The 25,629-nt window shown below is 44.7% G+C and overlaps 1 protein-coding gene across 10 annotated transcripts in view; it reads left to right on the top strand.

Annotated features, from left to right (window-relative positions):
* Positions 1 to 25,629, top strand: part of LOC138662298 (multidrug and toxin extrusion protein 1-like) — a 185,073-nt gene that overhangs the window by 81,900 nt on the left and 77,544 nt on the right. For 2 of the 10 annotated variants that reach the window (XM_069747760.1, XM_069747759.1), the window contains exon 2: positions 20,587 to 20,629. The exons of the other annotated variants lie outside the window; for them this stretch is intronic. The gene's annotated coding sequence lies outside the window, so the exon portion shown is untranslated. The remainder of the gene's footprint in view (positions 1 to 20,586; positions 20,630 to 25,629) is intronic. 10 annotated transcript variants of the gene reach the window in all.

The raw sequence follows: 25,629 nt of genomic DNA, 5'->3' as shown, positions 1-25,629 counted from the left end.
TTGTGCTAGGGCTAAGCCCTGCTGTTCACGTGCCAGTGGGTTGCTTTTGCCCTTGCCGGTCCCGAAGAGGCCTTGGACACATATTTCGATGGATTTCATTTCTGACCTTCCCGTTTCTCAAAAGATGTCTGTCATTTGGGTGGTCTGTGATCGCTTTTCTAAAATGGTCCATCTGGTGCCCTTGGTTAAATTGCCTTCCTCCTCTGATTTGGTGCCTTTGTTCTTCCAGCATGTGGTTCGTTTACATGGCATTCCTGAGAATATTGTTTCTGACAGAGGTTCCCAGTTTGTCTCGAGGTTCTGGCGAGCCTTTTGTGGTAGGATGGGCATTGACCTATCTTTTTCCTCGGCCTTCCATCCTCAGACTAATGGCCAGACCGAACGAACCAATCAGACCTTGGAAACATATCTGAGATGTTTTGTTTCCGCTGACCAGGATGATTGGGTGTCATTTTTGCCGTTGGCTGAGTTCGCCCTTAATAATCGGGCCAGCTCGGCTACCTTGGTCTCTCCATTTTTCTGCAATTCTGGGTTCCATCCTCGTTTCTCTTCAGGACAGGTTGAGTCTTCGGACTGTCCTGGTGTGGATTATGTGGTGGACAGGTTGCAGCAGATCTGGACTCAGGTAGTGGACAATTTGACCTTGTCCCAGGAGAAGGCTCAGCTTTTCGCTAATCGCAGACGCCGTGTGGGACCCCGACTTCGTGTTGGGGATCTGGTTTGGTTATCTTCTCGTCATATACCTATGAAGGTTTCCTCTCCTAAATTTAAACCTCGTTTTATTGGTCCGTATAGGATTTCTGAGATTCTCAATCCGGTGTCTTTTCGTCTGACCCTCCCAGACTCCTTTTCCATACATAATGTATTCCATAGGTCGTTGTTGAGGAGATACGTGGCACCTATGGTTCCATCTGTGGAGCCTCCTGCCCCTGTTTTGGTGGAGGGGGAATTGGAGTATATTGTGGAGAAGATTTTGGATTCTCGTGTCTCTAGACGGAAACTCCAGTATCTGGTCAAATGGAAGGGTTATGCTCAGGAAGATAATTCCTGGGTTTTTGCCTCTGATGTCCATGCCCCAGATCTTGTTCGTGCCTTTCATGTGGCTCATCCTGGTCGGCCTGGGGGTTCTGGTGAGGGTTCGGTGACCCCTCCTCAAGGGGGGGGTACTGTTGTGAATTCTGTGGCTGAGTTCACTTCTGTGGTCACAAGTGGTATTGCAGTCTCTGGGCTTCCTCCCTCAGGTGTTTTGGTGAGCTCGTTGGCTGCCTTGCTATTTAGCTCCACCTGAGTCTGTCTTCCTTGCTCCTTGTCAATGTTCCAGTGTTGGATCTGAGCTACTGCATCTTTCCTTGGGCCTGCTGCTCTGCTAGATAAGTGCTTCTAGTTTGTTTTCTGTTTTTTCTGTCCAGCTTGTTATTATCTTTTGCTGGAAGCTCTGAGAAGCAAAGGGGTGCACCGCCGTGCTGTTAGTTCGGCACGGTGGGTCTTTTTGCCCCTTTGCGTGGTTTTCGTTTTAGGGTTTTTTGTAGACTGCATAGTTCTCTTTGCTATCCTCGCTCTGTCTAGAATATCGGGCCTCACTTTGCTGAATCTATTTCATTCCTACGTTTGTCTTTTCATCTTGCTAACAGTCATTATATGTGGGGGGCTGCCTATTCCTTTGGGGTATTTCTCTGAGGTAAGTCAGGCTTGTATTTCTATCTTCAGGCTAGTCAGCTCCTCAGGCAGTGCCGAGTTGCATAGGTAGTTGATAGGCGCAATCCACTGCTGCTTCCAGTTGTGTGAGGATAGATCAGGTACTGCAGTCTACAGAGATTCCACGTCTCAGAGCTCGTCCTATTGTTTTGGGTTATTGCCAGATCTCTGTATGTGCGCTGATTACTGCACGCTGTGTTGCCTGATTGCCAGCCAGAACACAGTGGGGGCAAAGATACTGGACACACTGGGGGCAGGACTGGAGACAGATGGGGCAGGATTGGAGACACGGGGCAGAATGAAATGCATGGGGCAGGATTGGAGACAGACCGTGTAGGATCATGGGGCAGGACACACTGGGGGCAGATTGCTGGACACACTGGGGGTAGATTGCTGGACACACTGGGGGCAGATTGCTGGACACACTGGAGGCAGATTGCTGGACACACTGGGGGCTGAATGCTGGACACACTGGGGGCAGGAAGCTGGACACACTGGGGGCAGAGATGCTGGACACTGGGGCAGAGATGCTGGACACTGGGGGCAGAGATGCTGGACACTGGGGGCAGAGATGGTGGACTCTGGGGGCAGAGATGCTGGACACTGGGGGCAAAGATACTGGACACACTGGGGGCAGGACTGGAGACAGATGGGGCAGGATTGGAGACATGGGCAGAATGTAGATACGGCGCATAATTGGAGACACGGGGCAGAATGAAATGCATGGGGCAGGATTGGAGACAGACCGTGTAGGATCATGGGGCAGGACACACTGGGGGCAGATTGCTGGACACACTGGGGGTAGATTGCTGGACACACTGGGGGCAGATTGCTGGACACACTGGAGGCAGATTGCTGGACACACTGGGGGATGAATGCTGGACACACTGGGGGCAATATGCTGGACACACTGGGGGCAGAATGCTGGACACACTGGGGGCTGAATGCTGGACACACTGGGGGCAAGATGCTGGACACACTAGGGGCAGGATGCTGGACACACTGGGGGCAGAATGCTGGACACATTGGGGGCTGAATGCTGGACACACTGGGGGCTGAATGCTGGACACACTGGGGGCTGAATGCTGGACACACTGGGGGCAGGATGCTGGACACACTGGGGGCAGAATGCTGGACACTCTGGGGGCAGAGATGCTGGACACTGGAGGCAGAGATGCTGGACACACTGGGGGCAGAATGCTGGACACACTGGGGGCTGAATGCTGGACATACTGGGGGCAGGATGCTGGACACACTGGGGGCAGAATGCTGGACACACTGGGGGCAGAGATGCTGGACACACTGGGGGCAGAGATGCTGGACACTGGGGGCAGAGATGCTGGACACTGGGGGCAGAGATGCTGGACATTGGGGGCAAAGATGCTGGACACACTGGGGGCAGGACTGGAGACAGATGGGGCAGGATTGGAGACATGGGCAGAATGTAGATACGGCGCATAATTGGAGACACGGGGCAGAATGAAAGACATGGGGCAGGATTGGAGACAGATCGTGTAGGATTATGGGGCAGGATGGATACGATGGAGACTGATGGGGCAGGATGGGAGAATCATTTTTCCACCAACATAGAAGAGGATTCTTTACTGTTAGGGCAGTGAGAATCTGGAATTGCTTGCCTGAGGAGGTGGTGATGGCAAACTCAGTCGAGGGGTTCAAGAGAGGCCTGGATGTCTTCCTGGAGCAGAACAATATTGTATCATACAATTATTAGGTTCTGTAGAAGGATGTAGATCTGGGAATTTATTATGATGGAATATAGGCTGAACTGGATGGACAAATGTCTTTTTTCGGCCTTACTAACTATGTTACTATGTTACTATGTATATGGGGCAGGATGGGGAGATCATATGGGGCAGAATGGATACTCATGAGGGCAGGATGGGAGAAAATATGGCTGAAGCCAGTAATGAGATACACGGGGCCAGGATGGGGGATATTATTATTACCACAGGGGCTAATTAAGGGATATTATTACTGCAGTGAGGTATTTATTTTATTTTTTGAGGACACTGTTTTAAATGGGGGGGGGCGGTCCAGTTACTGTGTAGAGTGACACTATGTCGCCTCTTTTTCTTCATGTGGTGTAATGTAGAAGTTGGGAAAAATTAAGTAATGTGTTCTGCAAGCGGAGCTCGAGATAACTGTGTTATTTCCTGCAGAGACGAGTCCTGGCTGGATAAAGTGATGGCGGTCTGTGCTAGATGAAAGATGAAGGACTTCACCTAGAGATGTCACTGGTGAGTCAGTGTTACCTATACACTAACACTATACACTGTATACTATATACAGAGCTCCTGTGTGTAATGTCACCAGTGATCACTGTATTACCTCTACACAGACACTGCATACTAAGTACAGATCTCCTGTGAATACTGGCACTTATGGTGATAGTATTGTGTTTTTTTTTCTTCTTCCTAACTGAAGGGTAAATTGACTAGATCAATGGATGTTTGACAGGTTATAGTTTCACACAGCAACTATTATTCTGGAATAATCTGGTTCAGGTATATGATGACCCCGACGCATGACCCTGTCACATGGCCGGGGGGCCCACAGTGTCTGAACAGCCCGTGGCTCTGGCTACCCCCTTGATCCACCCCTTTATCAGCTAACATCCTTGCATCAGACCAAACAGATATTCTTTCCAAAGGTCTAAATTGTGTACCTTCTTTTTTAATGAAGATCCAACTAATAATGACATACAGCATTTACAATTGGATAACCCATCCTGTGAAATGTTATCCTTTCAAGGGCAATGCTCCATTAACACTTTAACAGATTTGAGCAACCAACATAATGATGATGTCGATAATAATCTTCCGGTTTTTCATGTTCCCAATCTCAAATTTTATCCTATTAATACCAGGGTACCAGCCATGGGCAATTTCCAATACATTACAGAAAGGGACTTGAAGGACCCAAATATCACAGTACGAGCAGCTGATAAACGAGGACCAATCGTCATTATAGATAATATGTTGTATCATAATTCAGTTATGGATCTTCTTTCAGATTCTTCTACCTATCAGAAACTTTCCTCTGATCCCACTGACTGTATATCTGCAAAGATGTCTAAATTGCTGGAAGAAGGAGTCACTCTGGGATTTATTTCCAAAAAGGAACAGGAATTTATTATGAACGAAACACCCACATGGCCTATTTTCCATGCGCTCCCAAAAACGCACAAAGAGCGTTTTCCCCCTCCTCTCCGACCCATTGTGGCTGGTATAAACTCACTGACTGAGAACTTATTCTCGTGGCAGGATAACATCCTACAGCCCTCTGTGATACAAACAAGCAGCCATATAAAGGACACCAAACATCTGTTACAAATTATGGACAAAATCACATGGCCTGAACATTACACTTGGGTCACATGTGATGTGGTATCATTATATTCCTGTATTCCACATGATGCAGCACTTACGGCACTGTCATACCACCTGCAGAAGTACAGCTCCTTCTCAGATGATCTAATCACATATATTTTGTCTGTAACTTAATTTCTTCTAACCAATAATTATTTTTCATTTGATAGTAGGTATTATTTACAGGTTCTGGGCTATCCAATGGGGACTAAATATTCCCCCTCTCTTGTGACTATTATATTATACTATTGGGGTGCATTATACTCCTATGGAGCTTCATTATACTATGGGGGTGCATTATACTCTTATGGGGGTGCATTATACTACTATGGGAGTGCATTATATTATGGGGCTTCATTATACTATGGTGTGCATTATACTTCTATGGGGGTGCATTATACCACTATAGGGCTGCATTATACTACTATGGGGGTGCATTATACCGCAATGGGAGTGCATTATACTGCAACAGGGCTGCATTATACTGCTATGGGGCTGCATTATACCGCTATGTCGGTGCATTATACTATATATGAATATAGGGTACATTATACTACTATGGGGGTACATTATACTATATATGACTATAGGATACATTATAATGCTATGGGGCTGCATTATACCATTATGAGGTGCTTTATACTTTGGAGCTGTATTATACCGCTCTGGGGGTGCATTATACCGCTATGTGGGTGCATTATACTATATATGACTATAGGGTACATTATACTACTATGGAGGTGCATTATACCACTATGGGGCTGCATTATACCACAATGGGTGTGCATTATACCGCAATGGGGCTGCATTATATCACAATGGGGCTGCATTATACTGCTATGGGGCAGCATTTTACTACTATGGGGCTGCATTATACCACTATGGGGCTGCATTATATCACTGTGTGGGTGCATTATACCGCTATGTGGGTGCATTATACTATATATGACTATAGGGTACATTATACTATTATGTGGGCACATTAAACTATGTGCACATGGAAAGAAAAATCCAGCCTCAGGAATAAAAAGTATCAACAATTTATTTAAACATTAAAATATGGAAAACTTCTGACAAGCGAAAAGTTACATCATTTGGATGGAAGCTACTATGTAGTCGCTGGACGCGTTTCAAGCACAAACGGCGCTCTTAGACTTCAGCACATTAAACTATATCTGACTATAGGGTACATTATACTACTATGAAGCTGCATTATACTACTATGGGGCTGCATTATACCACTATGGGGTGGTTTATACTTTGGGGCTGTGTTATACCGCTATGGGGGTGCATTATACTGCTATGTGGGTGCATGCATTATACTATATATGACTATGGGGTACATTATACTATATATGACTATAGGGTACATTATACTACTATGGGCAAATGTAGAGACATGGGGGAAGTATGGATAGACATGAGGCAGAATGGGAGGACATGTGGGGTCCAGAATGGAAGGACACGTGTGGTCCAGAAGGTGGAAGATTATTACTGTAAGGCCTAATTAAAGGATATTATTTTTGAGGATACTGCTTTCAGTGTGTGGAAGGAGAGGTCCTGTTACTGTGCAGGGCAACATGGTCGCTTTTTTCTTCATCTGGCGTAGTATAGAGGTTGGGGAAAAATTGGGGAATGTGTTCTAGATAGCTATGTTATTTTCTGCAGAGACGAGTCCTGGCTGGAAGAAGTGATGGTGCTGTGCGCTGGATGAAGATGAAAAGCAAAGATGAAGGACTTCAACTAGAGACGTCACCGGTGAGTCAGTGTGTTACCTGTACACTTACACCATATCCTGTATACTATATACAGAACCCCTGTGTATAATGTCACTGGTGATCACTGTATTACCTGTACACTACACACTATACACAGAGCTCCTGTATACAATGTCACCGGTGATCACTGTATATTGCCTGTACACTGACACTGTATACAAAGTACAGATCTCCTGTGTTTAATGGCACTTATGGTGATACTAGTATTGTGTTTTTGTTTTTTTATTAATGATCAGTATTGTAGTATTCGGTCACTATGTTGTGGTAATATGTGATCTGGTCATGGTGTGATGGTATTTGTTCCTTGTATGTGCTATTATTTGATCACTTTGTGGTGGTAATACTGTATGTGATCTGGTCATCGTGTGGCTGAATTTGTTCCTTGTATGTGCTATTATTTGGTCACAGTGGTTATAATATGTGGTCTAGACATAGCGTGGTGGTATTTGTTCCTTGTATGTAGTATTATTTGGTCACTATGTGGTGGTAATATGTAGTCTGGTCATGGTGCGGTGGTATTTGTTCCTTGTTTGTGATATTATTGGTCATTTTAAAAATTGAAAAATAAATAAAAATATACCGGAATTGTATTGGATATTTTAACAAATGTTTAGTAAGTTGCAGTAGAGCCCGGCCAAAAGTCTACCTTGTCCTGGTGGTGGATTAAAAAATATTTTGGTCAAAACAAAAGCTGCTGGCTATGTGGTAATGGAAACTGGTAATGTGTGACTGGTGAGGACATGGTGTAGAAGTAGAGTTTTTCCAAGAGAGGGCGGTGGGACTGTGGATGGTTTGAGGGGTGGAGGCAGGGCTGGGGTGGAGCCTGGTCAGACTCAAGGAGGCCCTGAATAATTTGCCAGTATGGAGCCCCGAAATTCCTAGTGGCGGCTCTGCCCGTGGGTATAGTAAACCACTGCTAACCAATTACTATGATATCTTAAATATTATTTAAAAAAATCTCCCAATACTATACCAAGATGAAGTCGTGTCTAAAATTCTATCTTTTGCGGTGAACTTTTCCGCTCGCAGAGCCGTTACCTCTTATCAACTCGCATGTTTCACAGTCATGGGAACAAAAATACCAGCACATGGCTGTCTTGTAAAGGTAATTATAACTGTGGACAGAATAGATGTGGTTTGTGCAAATATATGAACAAGACACCTGTGTTTACATTTTCAGATCACAAACATGACATTGCATCTTTCATAACCTGCAACACAACACATGTAATATATTCAGCCACGCACACCTTGTGTGATATGCAATATGATGGCTGCACTTCTCGCAAGTTGAAGTTAGAATTGCTGAGCATATTAATGATGCGTTACCAGATCCTTTAACCCCTTTCTGACATCAGACATAATGATCCGTCCATGTGACCTGGGCCAATTTGACCATGAACGGATCATTGCAATCGTCCGTGCTCACGGGAGATGCGCGGGCGATCGCCGTCGGGCATCAGCTGATTCTGACAGCTGACACCCGGCACTAGGTGCCAGGAGTGGTCATAGACCGCTCCTGGCTTGTTAACCCCCAAAATACTGCAATCGAACAAGAGGGCATTCCGGAAGCTGTTAGAGAGCTGACAGCCCCTCTGCCTTTGGATTTGAGACCCCGCAGCGTGACGCGGGGTCCCGATCATTGCCATGGTGACTTGATGTCATCATGACAACATCCGGTCACCAGAGTTAGGAAACGTATTGATCATGCGCAGTGCGTAATCAGCAAGTCTCTCTGTAACTGAAGCGCTGACAGCCTCTCGCATGCAGATGCTTCATCTGCATGCTACAGAAGCGATCAGCCTGCAAAAAATTATTGTCCCATAGTGGGACAAAGTAAAGAATTTAAGAAAAAAGTACAAAAAATGTTTTTAAATAATTGTAAAAATATATATATAAAACATAATAATAATAATAATAATAATAATAATAATAATAATAATAATAATAAAAAATCCATATATACACTGCTCAAAAAATAATGGGAATACTAATATCCCACATCCTAGATATCACTGAAATAAATATTCCAGTTCTAAATCTTTATTCATTACATAGTGGAATGTGTTGAGAACAATAAAACTTAAAAATGATCAACGTAAATCACAACTAATATCCCACAGAGGTCTGGAGTTGGAATGATGAAATGATGAATGATGAAAGTGGAAAATTAAGTTACAGGCTGATCCAACTTCAGTAGAAATGCCTCAAGACAAGGAAATGATGCTCAGTAGTGTGTGGCCTCCACGTGCCTGTATGATCTCCCTACGACGCATGGGCATGCTCCAGATGAGGCGGCGGATGGTCTCCTGAGAGATCTCCTCACAGACCTGGACTAAAGCATCCGCCAACGCCTGGACAGTCTGTGGTGCAACTTGACATTGGTGGATTTTGCGAGACATGATGTCTCAGATGTATTCAATTGGATTCAGGTCTGGGGAACAGGCGGGCCAGTCTATATCTTCAATGCCTTCATCTTGCAGGAACTGCTGACACACTCCAGCCACATGAGGTCTGGCATTGTCCTGCTTTAGGAGGAACCCAGGGCCAACCGCACCAGAATAAGGTTCTCACAAGGGGTCTGAGGATCTCATCTAGGTACCTAATGGCAGTCAGGCTACCTCTGGCGAGCACATGGAGGGCTGTGCGGCCCTCCAAAGAAATGCCACTCCACACCATTACTGACCCACTGCCAAACCAGTCATGCTGAAGGATGTTGCAAGCAGCTGATCACTCTCCAGACTCTGTCACATGTGCTCAATGTGAACCTGCTTTCATCTGTGAAGAGCACAGGGCGCCACTGGCGAATTTGCCAATCCTGGTGTTCTGTGGCAAATGCCAAGCTTCTTGCATGGTGTTGGGCTGTGAGCACAACCCCCATCTGTGGATGTCGGGCACTCAGACCATCCTCATAGAGTCGGTTTCTAACCGTTTGTGCAGACACATGCACATTTGTGGCCTGCTGGAGGTCATTTTGCAGGGCTCTGGCAGTGCTCCTCCTGTTCCTCCTTGCACAAAGGCTCAGGTAGCGGTCCTGCTGCTGGGTTGTTGCCCTCCTACAGCCCCCTCCACGTCTCTTGATGTACTGGCCTGTCTCCTGGTAGCGCCTCCAGCCTCTGGACACTATGCTGACAGACACAGCAAACCTAGCCACAGCTCGCATTGATGTGCCATCCTGGATGAGCTGCACTACCTGAGCCACTTGTGTGGGTTGTAGAATCCGTCTCATGCTACCACGAGTGTGAAGCATAACCAACATTCAAAAGTGACCAAAACGTCAGCCAGAAAGCACTGGTACTGAGATGTGGTCTGTGGTCCCCACCTGCAGAACCACTCCTTTATTGAGTGTGTCTTGATAATTGCCAATAATTTCCATCTGTTGTCTATTCCATTTGCACAACAGCATGTGAAATTGATTGTCAAACAGTGCTGCTTCCTAAGTGGACAGTTTGATTTCACAGAAGGTTGATTTACTTGGAGTTATATTCTGTTGTTTAAGTGTTCCCTTTATTTTTTGAGAAATATATTCTATCTCCAAATAAATATTTTAATTAAAAAAATGATAAACAATAAAAGTACACATTTTTGGTATTGCCGCGCCCGCAATAACCCAACGTATAAAACTGTACCACTACTTAAACCCTTTAGTGAACACCATAAAAAATAAAAAAACAATGCTTTATCATCATACCGTCGAACAAAAAATGGAAAAACATACGATAACAAATATGGATATAAATAAACATGGTACGTCATCTTGTCCCACAAAAAAAAGCCGCCATAAAGCTCCATCAGCAGAAAAATAAAAAAGTTATAGCTCTCAGAATAAAGTGATGCAAAAATTACTATTTTTTCTATAGAATAGTTTTTATTGTATAAAAGCACCAATACATAAAAAAATATATGAATGACATATTGCTGTAATCATACTGACCAGAAGAATAAAACTGCCTTATCAATTTTACCACACACAGAATGACATAACCCCCCCCCCACCACCACCACCACCAAAAAAAAGAAATTAATGAATTGCTGTTTTTTGCTCATTCTGCCTCCCAAAAATTGGAATAGGAAGCGATCAAAAAATGTCATGTGCCGGTAAATTGTACCAATAAAAACATCAACTAGTCCCACAAAAAATAAGACCTCACATGACTCTGTGGGCCAAAATATGGAAAATTCATAGCACTCACTATGTGGTGATGCAAAAACTATTTTTTTGCAATAAAAAGCATCTGTGTGTGTGACAGCTGCCAAACATGATGTTCGTCTTTCGTTTTCGAAGATGACCATGACTTCAGGGTTAGAAGAGAATTAATAGTTATGGGTCCGGAGGTGGCTGATGAGCCCAATCCGGGCCCTGAAGGTTCGCCCACATACTTGACATACGAAAGCAGATGTGGTCAGTACACCAGATTCTACTTGTGCCTTGTGGACAGCACGCTTTCGTTTTGCGTCACAGATTTTCCTATCTTCAGCTGCACGTGCACCTGAGGTGATCCTGCCCCGCCAACCTGGACGATCCAGGGCAAGCTCTTCCCATTCATTGGTGTTGACTTCCAGGTTTTTGAGAGACACCTTAAGGCAGTCTTTATAGCGCTTATGCCCCCCAACTGCTCGCTTTCCTTGGCATAGTTCTCCATACAGCAGTTGTTTCAGTAGTCGGCTGTCAGGCATAAAATCCCGCTATAAGGTCTCTTTCACACGGCCTGATATTTCCGGTACAGGAGATGTCAGTGCCCATGTTTGTACTACATGTGGCACTTGTGTAGCAATTGTGTGCCGCATCAGTACCACACAGATGGGGGCCAGGGAAGAAGCGTTAGAGTAAGCACTGTTTTCCGGCGCTGGGTGCTGAACAAGGCTCTCATCATTCTCCCCTGCTCTTCCGGCGATCGGCGCGAGCAGGGAGAATGATGACAGTTACATTTAAGTAATAAAATAGACAGCAGGCGGCAGCTGATGGGACTATTAGTCCCATCAGCCTACCTCTGCTGCTGCTATTAGTCCCATCAGCCTACCCCTGCTGCTAATAACAATGACAGCATGGGAGTATTCATCAGCCGCCGCCTATGCTATAAATAAATAAAAAAAACAGAATGGGTTCTCCTGTATTTTCTATAACAAGCCAGGCAAAACTCACAGCTGGGGGTTGCAACCCTCAGTGTCAGCTTCACTAAGGTTGATGATCAAGAATAGAGGGGTCCCCATGCTGTTTTTTTTAAATTATTTAAATAATTTAAAAAAAAAAACTGCGTCGGGTCCCTCCCATTTTTTACAACCAGCCTTGCTAAAGCTCACAGCTGGGGGCTGGTATTCTCAGGCTGGTAAGGGGTCATGGGTATTGACTCCCCCAGCCTAAAAATAGCAGATCGCAGCCGCCCAGAAAAGCCACATCTATTCTGGCGCTTTGCCCAGATCTTCCCACTTGCCCTGTAGTGGTAGCAAGAGGGGTTCATATTTGTGGGGTTGATGTCACCTTTGTATTGTCAGGTGACATCAGGTCTCGAGGTTAAGGTACCTTCACACATAACGATTTCGTTAACGATATCGTTGCTTTTTGTGACGTAGCAACGATATCGTTAACTACATCGTTATGCGTGACAGCGACCAACGATCAGGCCGCTGCTGGGAGATCGTTGGTCGCTGGGAATGATCAGGACCTTTTTTTGGTCGCTGATCACCCGCTGTCATCGCTGGATCGGTGTGTGTGACGCCGATCCAGCGATGTGTTCACTGGTAACCAGGGTAAATATCGGGTTACTAAGCGCAGGGCCGCGCTTAGTAACCTAATGTTTACCCTGGTTACCAATGTAAAAGTTAAAAAAAATAAATAAAGTACATACTTACATTCCGTTGTCTGTCACGTCCCGCGGCGTCAGCTTCCCGCCCTGACTGTGTCAGCGCCGGCCGGCCGTAAAGCAGAGCACAGCTTTATGCTTTTTTTTTTAAATCAAAAACAGTGTTTACTAAATACCCTATGTTATTTAAGGCACTTGCTTTTTTTACTTTTCTTTGGTTTTGCTTGTTTAAATGGCCACTGTGAACATGATTTACATCAAGCATGTTTTCAAGTCATACTCCAGCTCAGGTTTTTTTTTTTTTTTACAGAAAACTTTTGACCTCTGTCACTGCCAGCAAAGGATGTATAGCAAAATACTGAGATGAACTTTTGTTAATTACCAAATACTTATTTTCCACCATAATTTGCAAAATAAATCTTGCCAAATCAGACAAGGTGATTTTCTGGATTTGTTTTCTCATTTTGACTCTCATAGTTGTGGTTTATCTATGATATCAATTAAAGGCCTCTCTCATCTTTTTAAAGGGAATCTGTCATCACATTTTAGGCTTATCAGCTAAAAATATAATTGGATTGAGTGTGGGCTTTGCATTTCCCAACTACTTTTGAAACCCCCTGACTCCCTATGTATCACCCATAAATACCTTTTTTATTTCACTGGCGCTGTATGTTAATGAGTTGTGTCCGGTTTGATGGGCATTGTCTTTGGTCCTTCACTCCACCCCTCCTTGCCTGCTGTGCGCAATATTTCTCGTAAATTTCTTAGTTCGCGGCCATATTTTGCACGTGCAGATTGCAATGTTCTCTCGTGCATGCGCAGTATGCTTTGCCCAACTGCGGGCATAGCTGGAAATAAGTAGGGCGCATGCACACTACTTCTGCCCTCTCGAAAATCCCTTGTCTGATAGTAGAAAGTGCCAAGTCCCATAGCTTTAGGCAGAGGAGGGAGGTATGTAGTGTGGCTAATGATCACATAGTCGATGGCAGGTATGCGTTGCAGAGATGGCTTATCTCTGTGATGTAACCCGGAGTAGTTTCTCTAGTGCATGAAAGCACTGAGAGGTTTGATTGTTGCACCTGAGACCTCTGGGTGCAGTTAACAGCCTATATAATGGAGGCTGTTGTTTGGCACATGGTGTGTGTGTTGAGAGGGAGAAGACCTCCTGTTTGTGCTTGGCTCCAGACCGAGCCTGAATACTGGACACTACCCCAGTCTGTGTGCGCATAGGCCTGGTGGAGCAGAGCCCTGCTATGGACATTTGTATTTTGTTTGCCTGATCTGATGGCTGTTTGTTTTTCTGTTTTGCTTCTGGGTTTATGAAGTAATAAACCCACGTGAACTTTTAATGGCACAAGCCTCCTGTCTTCCTCCTGACACACCCAAGTGAGTACAACCCCTACAGCATGTATTAGCATGATTTTATGTATTACGCTCTTTTTCAGTTTTTTTTTGCAAATGGAATTTCAACGTGATTTGTATGTTTGTCATGTGATTTGAAATCGCATTTTTATTGGTCACATTCTGTATAAAAGTTGCATAGGACTTGTTCATGTATAGTTTGTTAACAGCCACCTTGATCGTTTGAAATGTGTTACTATATCTTACCATGTGAACTTATTCATTGCCATGGTTTTTTAAGAAGCATTTTTCTAAAAAAATTTGGATTCTAAAGAAGCTGTATTACTTACATTCTTGTACATAGGGGGAAATTTATATTGTAAAAATCAACATATATAAAATTAAAATAAACAAAAATCCTTCATTAATACTAATCTAAATTCACTTGGATCGAAGACACATATCCAGATTATAGATGTAAAGTTAACTTCAAGAGTACATACCTGTGGGGAAAAACGATGAAAAGTAAACACTTTACAAAATTAAATCATTATATTTCGACCCAATGACACATTACATAATGTTACATTTTTCTGACTATTCCTATTTTCTAACGATTTTTTCCATCTGAGTTTGGATATTATCTGATTGACAGCAATAATGTGATAGAAGGGCTCGCTGTGTAGATACACTCTTGTTCTTGTGTGCCCGTGTTAATATTTGATATCGGTGATTATTAGGTACATTGTCCCCTTATTGATGTTACAGTCAGTATATGGGACACTCACACCATAGATAATAGGGTATTTCAGTGACCGCAGTTTGGAGATTTTTAGCTTAGATGACACTTCTGTCCATATTTTCCTACCTCCAAGTAATCACATATAAAATGTTCCATGGTCTCATCCTGCTGACATACAAAGGGACAATTACGATGTGACACACTCAAATGTTCAAATTACCCCGACAAAGAGCCTCCCATGTAGTGACAGCCAAGAGATGTAAAATAAACGAAGAAGTCGTTTCCCATTGATAAACTTAAGAGCTTCTTGGAGGGTCGTGTTGACACAATCTTTCAGAGCCACGGCGAGTAGAACGTCTTACAGATGAGAAAAGACAGGTATGTTCATATATGTAAGACTTCTCTAGTCTCCACTTCTTGACACAATTCAGACCATACTACAGGTACTGGGGGAGGTAGTCACCTGTCCATCTCCTCTTCTTGAAACTGCCACTTTGCACCCAAGGTTCTGCAAAAGGCAATGTCCAATATCTGATACTATTCACCCACAAGGAGCTGCTGTTTGAGTCCATTCTCTCAAAATGTACCTTTAGAAACAAGGAGTCAAAGAAACACTTGGATTAATCATATCCAGTCCACCTTCTCTCCTTTGTACGCAAGTTATACCCCTCTATAACACGTTCAACCTATTTCCATGCAAGAGCTGGAAGAACAGGCTGAAGAGCCTCGCCGACAAAGATTCTGACAAAGGAAAAATGACAGAGACATACAAGAAGACGGGGACCAGGTAAGTCTTCAATATAGCAACCTTTACTCTGTAGGTCAGCCTCCAGGTATTCTATCGCTGAACCTTTGCGTTTCCAGTTTCCAACTTTTTTTTTCCAGTTTAGCTTGCCGTTATCTTCTCTCCTGAATTTAACCCCAGGATCTTAACATGAGTGGAGTCTTTTGCAAACTGTGGGAGATCAAAGCCAGGATCAGCATTTAATGTGCACAGAGCTTGACTCTTCTCAGGGTTGATTAGAGACCCGAAGGCCTCTCAGTAACCTCTGATGGCAGGAGATAACAACTGAACCTCATGAGGATTAGATATCACCAATGTCATACCATCCATGAGTAAGGAGAAAGACCCGGGCTGCAGGTGCCTGCATCGTGCTGGGTCCGGAACTGTTGAGGCTGCGTCACATGTTGCCCAGGGAAAGAATAGGGGACAGGACAGGCTCCATGACCCAGGAAGAGGGGGCATGACTAAGCCAGGCAGTGAGGAGAAAGCATGCGAAGAACAGTGAGTTTCCCGCCTGCAGTGAGGGCAGAGGCAGGCGTGCGGCGCGATTCGCAGTATGAGAGACAGTGCAGGGCTCAACTGTGGCAGAGCTTTCGCATACGGGCCACTGAGCCAGTGAGAGTGCCTGGCTAAGCAGAATGCAGTGCTCGCATGGAGGAGCGAGGGCCCGATGCAGAACCATGATTTGCATCCCCCATTGCTGACAGACGCACAGCGGCACCCGTGTGGGACAGAGACTACGACAGCTATCCTCACTTCAGATGGCACAAAAAGGAGGGTATGCCAATCAGAGCTGTGCAGAGCAGCCATTCAGTTGACGGCAGCTGCTCAGAGAGACATGTGCCACGAGGAACCTTGTGGAGAGCTTTACTCTTTTGCTCTGCAGTTAAACGGTCTAGGGGCTCAGGTGGTAAAACCGGAGACCGCCCGCTGCCGCCAGAAGATGGATTGTTAACTTTGGACCCCATCTGAGGACCCTACATTGGCCGTTGCTGGTACTACTACCCCCACCAGACTGTGGACTAAGGACCCCACCAGGAGGAACGATAAGAGTTGTTTGAAACTTAAGGTACCGTCACACTAGACGATATCGCTAGCGATCCGTGACGTTGCAGCGTCCTCGCTAGCGATATCGTCCAGTGTGACAGGCAGCAGCGATCAGGCCCCTGCTGTGCTGTCGCTGGTCGGGGAAGAAAGTCCAGAACTTTATTTGGTCGCTGGACTCCCCGCAGACATCGCTGAATCGGCGTGTGTGACACCGATTCAGCGATGTCTTCACTGGTAACCAGGGTAAACATCGGGTAACTAAGCGCAGGGCCGCGCTTAGTAACCCAATGTTTACCCTGGTTACCATCCTAAAAGTAAAAAAAACAAACAGTACATACTTACCTACAGCCGTCTGTCCTCCAGCGCTGTGCTCTGCACTCCTCCTGCTCTGGCTGTGAGCGTCGGTCAGCCGGAAAGCAGAGCGGTGACGTCACCGCTCTGCTTTCCGGCCGCTGTGCTCACACAGACAGTACAGAGCACAGCGCTGGAGGACAGACGGCTGTAGGTAAGTATGTACTGTTTGTTTTTTTGTACTTTTAGGATGGTAACCAGGGTAAACATCGGGTTACTAAGCGCGGCCCTGCGCTTAGTTACCCGATGTTTACCCTGGTTACCGGCATCGTTGGTCGCTGGAGAGCGGTCTGTGTGACAGCTCTCCAGCGACCAAACAGCGACGCTGCAGCGATCCGGATCGTCGTCGGTATCGCTGCAGCGTCGCTAAGTGTGACGGTACCTTTAGACTGTCACACTCGTTTTGCTTAATTCATTTAACCCTTGTTCTTCCAATACCTCTTTGCTACTGCCTATTACCTCCCTGTGAGTGATTACTTTAACTTTTCCTGTTAAAAGAATAAATAGTATTGTTATACTGTACTGCTTTGCAATCCCTGCGTACTGCATCTCATCACCTGCTTACACATGTAGGCAACAGTCAGATGCAAGCAGTGGGGGACTGGCACCCCCTGAAAGTCACACTCCTGCAGTGACCTCAAAAACAGGTCTATAGCAAAAACGTACAAAAGCAGCCCTGCCTCACCACTGCCTCAACTCTAAAAGTCCAACCCTGTCAATCATTAATCAGAGGAAAGCTCACCGCTTTCCTAAACAAAGTCTGCAGCCAATCTAAACATTTTCCCGAAATACCGTACTTTTTTTTTTTTTGTTTAAATAGTTTTTTTTATTGAAAGCAAACATGCACAATACAATTTATGCACTGTCCAGTATTTTACAAAAATTTTAACATTTTCCAAACCCCCAACAATCCCAACCATACCCAAACCTCCCCCTCCCCTGACAGCTCCTTCCCAGTTATACTTTTGTTACCAGTATTGATGGTTCCTTGAGCCATTTGACTCACTTATGTTCGCTTGTTCCTCTAGCACTCTCTTCCTTTCAGAGGCTCTCACTCTCCCATTTCCCATAACTACTCATCCCAGCTCGAGCCACGGAGACCACATTTTGTCAAACGTTTCTATTTTCCCACGTCTTTTATAGACCCCCTTTTCCAGATTGAGACCATGTTTAACATAATTCAGGAATTCACCCCTCGTAGGCGGTTCCTCCTTGATCCAGTTCCTTGCTATTACCTTCCTTGCCATGTATAATAGCCTAGCTATTGCTATCTTCCAGATGTTATCCACTCTAATTTCCTCTACATATCCTAGTATACACACTATCGGATCTCTCGGCACTCTGCATTTATACGCCCCTTCCACACGGCTCATTACCACCAACCAGAAAGCAACCAGTCTTGGACATGTCCACATCATGTGGTATATTCCTGCATTCCCAGTCTTACATCTCGGGCATTCAGAGTCAGCACGCAACCCCGCTCTGCACAACACTTCCGGTGATTTATAGACTCTGTGCAAGATGTACAGCTGCGATAGTCTATACGGCTCGCTCAGCGACACTCGTGGAACCGACTCCAACACCGACTCCCAGGTTTCATCCTCCATTGGGCCTAAATCTCTTTCCCATTTCGCTCTCGCTTTTAAAGGGAAGTCTAACAAATATGCATGTAGAAGGTCCTTATAAAGGGTGGTAATGACTCCCCTTGTGGACCCTTCCCCACACACGTATTCCAGAACTATGTCCTCTTGGATCTCAACACCACCGCCCCTGTTTTGAGCTTTAAAAGCATGTTTCATCTGAGCATATTGATACTCCCCAGTCGGTCTCAGTCCAAACTCTCCTTGCAGCTGCGAAAAGGACTTTAATCCTCGTTGTTGAACTATCTGAGCCACCAAGTGGATTATTTGGCCCTCCACTCCGTCAGCACTCCAAGGGCCGCAAACTCAACCAAATTATTATTAAACCATATCGGTGTAAATTTAGTCAGCCCCGTAACCCCCCGAATCTGTCGCAGTCTGGTCCATAATTTATATATCAAAAACATAGTTGGGTATAATTTCCCCAATACTCCCAAGGAACCATCCTCCAGACACTGCGCTACCGGTCGTCGGTCTGTCACCCTCTCCATCAAGTGCTGTACCGCACTGGAGGACACCTCCCGTGCCCAGCCCTTCAAATGTTGGCTCTGGGCTGCAAGAAAGTATAACTCAGGATTGGGTAAAGCCAATCCTCCATCTTCCTTGGGTCGCTGAAGCGTCTCCAGGCGAATACGTGGGTACCGCCTCCCCCATATCAGACTTCTAAATAGAGCATTAATCTGCCGGAATTTCCCACGTGGAATCCAAACTGGCGCGTTATGTAGGACGTAGAGTAATTTGGGCATCAGAACCATTTTAATTAGAATAACCCTCCCCACCACCGATAAGTGCAATTTATTCCATGCATCCACTTTTGCTTTAAGGGCGCCCACGAGAGGTGTCAAATTCCTATACAGAAACTCTGTAACTGGCATCGAGATCCATATTCCCAGGTATCTGAAAAGGGATACTACCCTAAGCCGCCCCTCTCCCAATGGCTCACTTCTGCTCTCCTCCACCCCATCCACCTCAAAGAGGACCGATTTATCCCAGTTTATCCTCAATCCCGATAAGTCTCCAAATTTCCCAACGATCTCGATAGCCCCATTCAAGGCTTCATCCGGGTCCGCTAGGAACAGTAGGATGTCGTCTGCATATAACGCAATCTTCTCCTCAACACTCCCATAACTGAACCCAGGGACTTCATCCGACTGTCGGATCTTGGCGGCCAATGGCTCCACAGCTAAGGCAAACAGAAGGGGCGACAGTGGGCAACCCTGCCTCGTACCTCTGGCCAGCTTTATAGGCTGAGAAAGTTCCCCATTCACTCTAATTCTAGCTGTTGGTAGTGAATATAACAGTTGAGTCCACGCCACAAATTGCGGGCCAATACCCATACATTTCAACACCCGCCAGAGATATCCCCACTCCACACTGTCAAACGCCTTATGGGCGTCCAAGGATGCAATAACCCTTCGGCCACAATTGTCAGACTTCAGCTGCAGGTTCATATGCAGCCTCCGCAGATTAACCGCTGTAGATCTGTCAGGCATAAAACCAGACTGATCCGGATGCACAAGGTTAGTAATGACACTAGACAGACGGGTAGCTAACACCTTGGCCAAGAGTTTGACATCAATGGTTAACAGAGAGATTGGCCGATATGACTCAGGCTTCCCCAGATCCTTATCCTCCTTCGGAATAACCACTATAATAGCCTCCCTCATAGATGCTGGGAGATACCCTTTACATCCAGCCTCCTCCAGTACTAAGAAATACTGTACTTTGACATAGTGGCCCACAGATAATCGTAATAAACTCAAATAATTTATCCTGGTCCAGACTGACGAAATATGTCCCATACCACGGAGCTTTACATCCCTCAAACATCTCCTGTACCAAGATGACTGCTCCAGACATGTTCAGCCTGTTTACTGTGACGAACTGAGAGCCTGCCAACAGTGTTGGGGACAGACACACTAACCTAGAAAACAGGATTTTTGTCAGAATCTTGCTGTTGACATTCAAGTGGGCAATTGGCCTCCAGTTCTTGATGTTGCTTGTCTCTTTACCTTTAGGTACCAGAATTAACGAGGACATTCTCATGGATGGAAGCATCAGGTGATTTTCTAGACAATTTTGTAAACATCCACGAGAGTTGGAGCCAGAATGTCTCTCAATTTCTTATAGAATTCTACTGTTATACCATCTGGACTTGGTGCCTTCTTAAGATGTAACTGTTATAAACAGCCTCCTTAGCTTCCTCCACTGTTAATTCTTCTGTCAAAGTAGAAAAGTTCAGATTATTAGTATCAGGTGCAGGAGTTGCCCCCAAGAATGGAGTCATTTTATCTTTATCGAAAACCTTCCTCTGAAACAAGTCAGCATAGTAAGAGCTAATCACCCACAGGATACCCTCCTGAGGTTCCTGCAATACACCCTGAGACAGTGAGACCTGTGACAGATTTAATGGCTGCTCGCTCCCAATTCTCAAAGGGATCAGGTGCCCCTATGGACATGTAATTCTGTTCAAGAAACAGGGATTTGTATCAGCTGTACTGATCCTGCCTTATCTCAATCCTCTCTTTGACATCACCTGAAGGATAGAGTGACTCATTCTTCAGGCAGCTTTAGGTAATGATTGTACTTATTCTCTCCTTTATTCACTGATAGTCTCTGTAAGAGGGATCTGATATCATCATTGACATCCTCCCACCAGTCAGCCTTGTTATCATAGAGTACACTCTCCTCAGCTGACCCTGAAAAAGGGAGTGGACACATCTCTGAACATAAATGTTATCCAGGAGACTACAACTAAGGGTACCGTCACACTATACGATTTACCTACGATCACGACCAGCGATATGACCTGGCCGTGATCGTAGGTAAATCGTAGTGTGGTCGCTGGGGAGCTGTCACACAGACAGCTCTCCAGCGACCAACGATGCCGAGGTCCCTGGGTAACCAGGGTAAACATCGGGTAACTAAGCGCAGGACCGCGCTTAGTTACCCGATGTTTACCCTGGTTACAAGTGTTAAACTAAAAAAAAACAAACAGCACATACTTACATTCTGGTGTCCGTCAGGTCCCTTGCAGTCTGGTTCCCGCACTCAGTGACTGCCGGCCGTAAAGTGAAAGTGAAAGCACAGCCGCTGTGCTCTGCTTTCACTTTACGGCCGGCAGTCACAGTGCTGGAAGCAGACGGCAAGGGACCTGACGGACACCAGAATGTAAGTATGTGCTGTTTTTTTTTTTTTAGTTTAACGCTTGTAACCAGGGTAAACATCGGGTAACTAAGCGCGGTCCTGCGCTTAGTTACCCGATGTTTACCCTGGTTACAAGCGAACGCATCGCTGGATCGCATCGCTAGATCGCTAGATCGGTGTCACACACACCGATCTAGCGATGACAGTGGGAGATCCAGCGATGAAAGAAAGTTCCATACGATCTGCTACGACGTACGATTCTCAGCAGGATCCCTGATCGCTGCTGCGTGTCAGACACAGCGATATCGTAACGATATCGCTGGAACTTCACGAATCGTACCGTCGTAGTGATCAAAGAAGAGGGGACGGGAAGAAAAACATTAGACTCAAACAAAGACGACCCAGGAAAACATACTCAGAAGGGAGGTAAGAACATTTCTAAAACAATCCACAGTGAGGAGATTGGAACAAAACAAAATCCTCTAAACTGCATGCTCGCAAACGCCAGAAGCCTGACAAACAAGATGGAAGAACTAGAAGCAGAAATATCTACAGGTAACTTTGACATAGTGGGAATAACCGAGACATGGTTAGATGAAAGCTATGACTGGGCAGTTAACTTACAGGGTTACAGTCTGTTTAGAAAGGATCGTAAAAATCGGAGAGGAGGAGGGGTTTGTCTCTATGTAAAGTCTTGTCTAAAGTCCACTTTAAGGGAGGATATTAGCGAAGGGAATGAGGATGTCGAGTCCATATGGGTTGAAATTCATGGAGGGAAAAATGGTAACAAAATTCTCATTGGGGTCTGTTACAAACCCCCAAATATAACAGAAAGCATGGAAAGTCTACTTCTAAAGCAGATAGATGAAGCTGCAACCCATAATGAGGTCCTGGTTATGGGGGACTTTAACTACCCGGATATTAACTGGGAAACAGAAACCTGTGAAACCCATAAAGGCAACAGGTTTCTGCTAATAACCAAGAAAAATTATCTTTCACAATTGGTGCAGAATCCAACCAGAGGAGCAGCACTTTTAGACCTAATACTATCTAATAGACCTGACAGAATAACAAATCTGCAGGTGGTTGGGCATTTAGGAAATAGCGACCACAATATTGTGCAGTTTCACCTGTCTTTCACTAGGGGGACTTGTCAGGGAGTCACAAAAACATTGAACTTTAGGAAGGCAAAGTTTGAACAGCTTAGAGATGCCCTTAATCTGGTAGACTGGGACAATATCCTCAGAAATGAGAATACAGATAATAAATGGGAAATGTTTAAGAACATCCTAAATAGGCAGTGTAAGCGGTTTATACCTTGTGGGAATAAAAGGACTAGAAATAGGAAAAACCCAATGTGGCTAAACAAAGAAGTAAGACAGGCAATTAACAGTAAAAAGAAAGCATTTGCACTACTAAAGCAGGATGGCACCATTGAAGCTCTAAAAAACTATAGGGAGAAAAATACTTTATCTAAAAAACTAATTAAAGCTGCCAAAAAGGAAACAGAGAAGCACATTGCTAAGGAGAGTAAAACTAATCCCAAACTGTTCTTCAACTATATCAATAGTAAAAGAATAAAAACTGAAAATGTAGGCCCCTTAAAAAATAGTGAGGAAAGAATGGTTGTAGATGACGAGGAAAAAGCTAACATATTAAACACCTTCTTCTCCACGGTATTCACGGTGGAAAATGAAATGCTAGGTGAAATCCCAAGAAACAATGAAAACCCTATATTAAGGGTCACCAATCTAACCCAAGAAGAGGTGCAAAACCGGCTAAATAAGATTAAAATAGATAAATCTCCGGGTCCGGATGGCATACACCCACGAGTACTAAGAGAACTAAGTAACGTAATAGATAAACCATTATTTCTTATTTTTAGTGACTCTATAGCGACAGGGTCTGTTCCGCAGGACTGGCGCATAGCAAATGTGGTGCCAATATTCAAAAAGGGCTCTAAAAGTGAACCTGGAAATTATAGGCCAGTAAGTCTAACCTCTATTGTTGGTAAAATATTTGAAGGGTTTCTGAGGGATGTTATTCTGGATTATCTCAATGAGAATAACTGTTTAACTCCATATCAGCATGGGTTTATGAGAAATCGCTCCTGTCAAACCAATCTAATCAGTTTTTATGAAGAGGTAAGCTATAGGCTGGACCACGGTGAGTCATTGGACGTGGTATATCTCGATTTTTCCAAAGCGTTTGATACCGTGCCGCACAAGAGGTTGGTACACAAAATGAGAATGCTTGGTCTGGGGGAAAATGTGTGTAAATGGGTTAGTAACTGGCTTAGTGATAGAAAGCAGAGGGTGGTTATAAATGGTATAGTCTCTAACTGGGTCGCTGTGACCAGTGGGGTACCGCAGGGGTCAGTATTGGGACCTGTTCTCTTCAACATATTCATTAATGATCTGGTAGAAGGTTTACACAGTAAAATATCGATATTTGCAGATGATACAAAACTATGTAAAGCAGTTAATACAAGAGAAGATAGTATTCTGCTACAGATGGATCTGGATAAGTTGGAAACTTGGGCTGAAAGGTGGCAGATGAGGTTTAACAATGATAAATGTAAGGTTATACACATGGGAAGAAGGAATCAATATCACCATTACACACTGAACGGGAAACCACTGGGTAAATCTGACAGGGAGAAGGACTTGGGGATCCTAGTTAATGATAAACTTACCTGGAGCAGCCAGTGCCAGGCAGCAGCTGCCAAGGCAAACAGGATCATGGGGTGCATTAAAAGAGGTCTGGATACACATGATGAGAGCATTATACTGCCTCTGTACAAATCCCTAGTTAGACCGCACATGGAGTACTGTGTCCAGTTTTGGGCACCGGTGCTCAGGAAGGATATAATGGAACTAGAGAGAGTACAAAGGAGGGCAACAAAATTAATAAAGGGGATGGGAGAACTACAATACCCAGATAGATTAGCGAAATTAGGATTATTTAGTCTAGAAAAAAGACGACTGAGGGGCGATCTAATAACCATGTATAAGTATATAAGGGGACAATACAAATATCTCGCTGAGGATCTGTTTATACCAAGGAAGGTGACGGGCACAAGGGGGCATTCTTTGCGTCTGGAGGAGAGAAGGTTTTTCCACCAACATAGAAGAGGATTCTTTACTGTTAGGGCAGTGAGAATCTGGAATTGCTTGCCTGAGGAGGTGGTGATGGCGAACTCAGTCAAGGGGTTCAAGAGAGGCCTGGATGTCTTCCTGGAGCAGAACAATATTGTATCATACAATTATTAGGTTCTGTAGAAGGACGTAGATCTGGGTATTTATTTATTATGATGGAATATAGGCTGAACTGGATGGACAAATGTCTTTTTTCGGCCTTACTAACTATGTTACTATGTTACTATGTAAAATGTTATAGTGTGACGGTACCCTAAGTTTCCACAACCCTCTACCTGTGTCAGGGCATCTAGTGGACTTCTGAGGTCCGACCTCAGGCACAAACACAAAGCGAGGTGATGAGAGTAAAGGACAACTCTCTCACTCATGACACTGACAATTTATCTGAGATTCACAAAAACAAAATTAATCTTACTGCCTCTGTTGGAACAGGAATATGTGAATTTTGGTTTCCTCCTCCCTCTTTAACAATGTCACTGAATACTGCCTGAATGATTTTATTTAGGACTTTGACATCTCTGGTCACTGTCATGATTGAGGACCTGTGACCTGATATCAATGTGACATTGAATACACTGCCATTTTTACTGGAAGAGCGGTAAAGAGACATGGCTTTCTCATTAAACACCTAAATCCTGTCAGTAACTGTCTGTGGCCCATAGATGTTAATAAGTCGGAGCAGTCTACCAAGGACAGGGACTTCTAGGACCAGACACCTTCCCATAACCACCTCCATCATCCTATGTACCTGAAGCG

Source organism: Ranitomeya imitator, chromosome 2, assembly GCF_032444005.1.
Source record: "Ranitomeya imitator isolate aRanImi1 chromosome 2, aRanImi1.pri, whole genome shotgun sequence".
NCBI classification, from domain to species: domain Eukaryota; kingdom Metazoa; phylum Chordata; class Amphibia; order Anura; family Dendrobatidae; genus Ranitomeya; species Ranitomeya imitator.
Note: the sequence above shows the minus strand (reverse complement) of the source record. Positions and strands in the feature narration are given on the sequence as shown.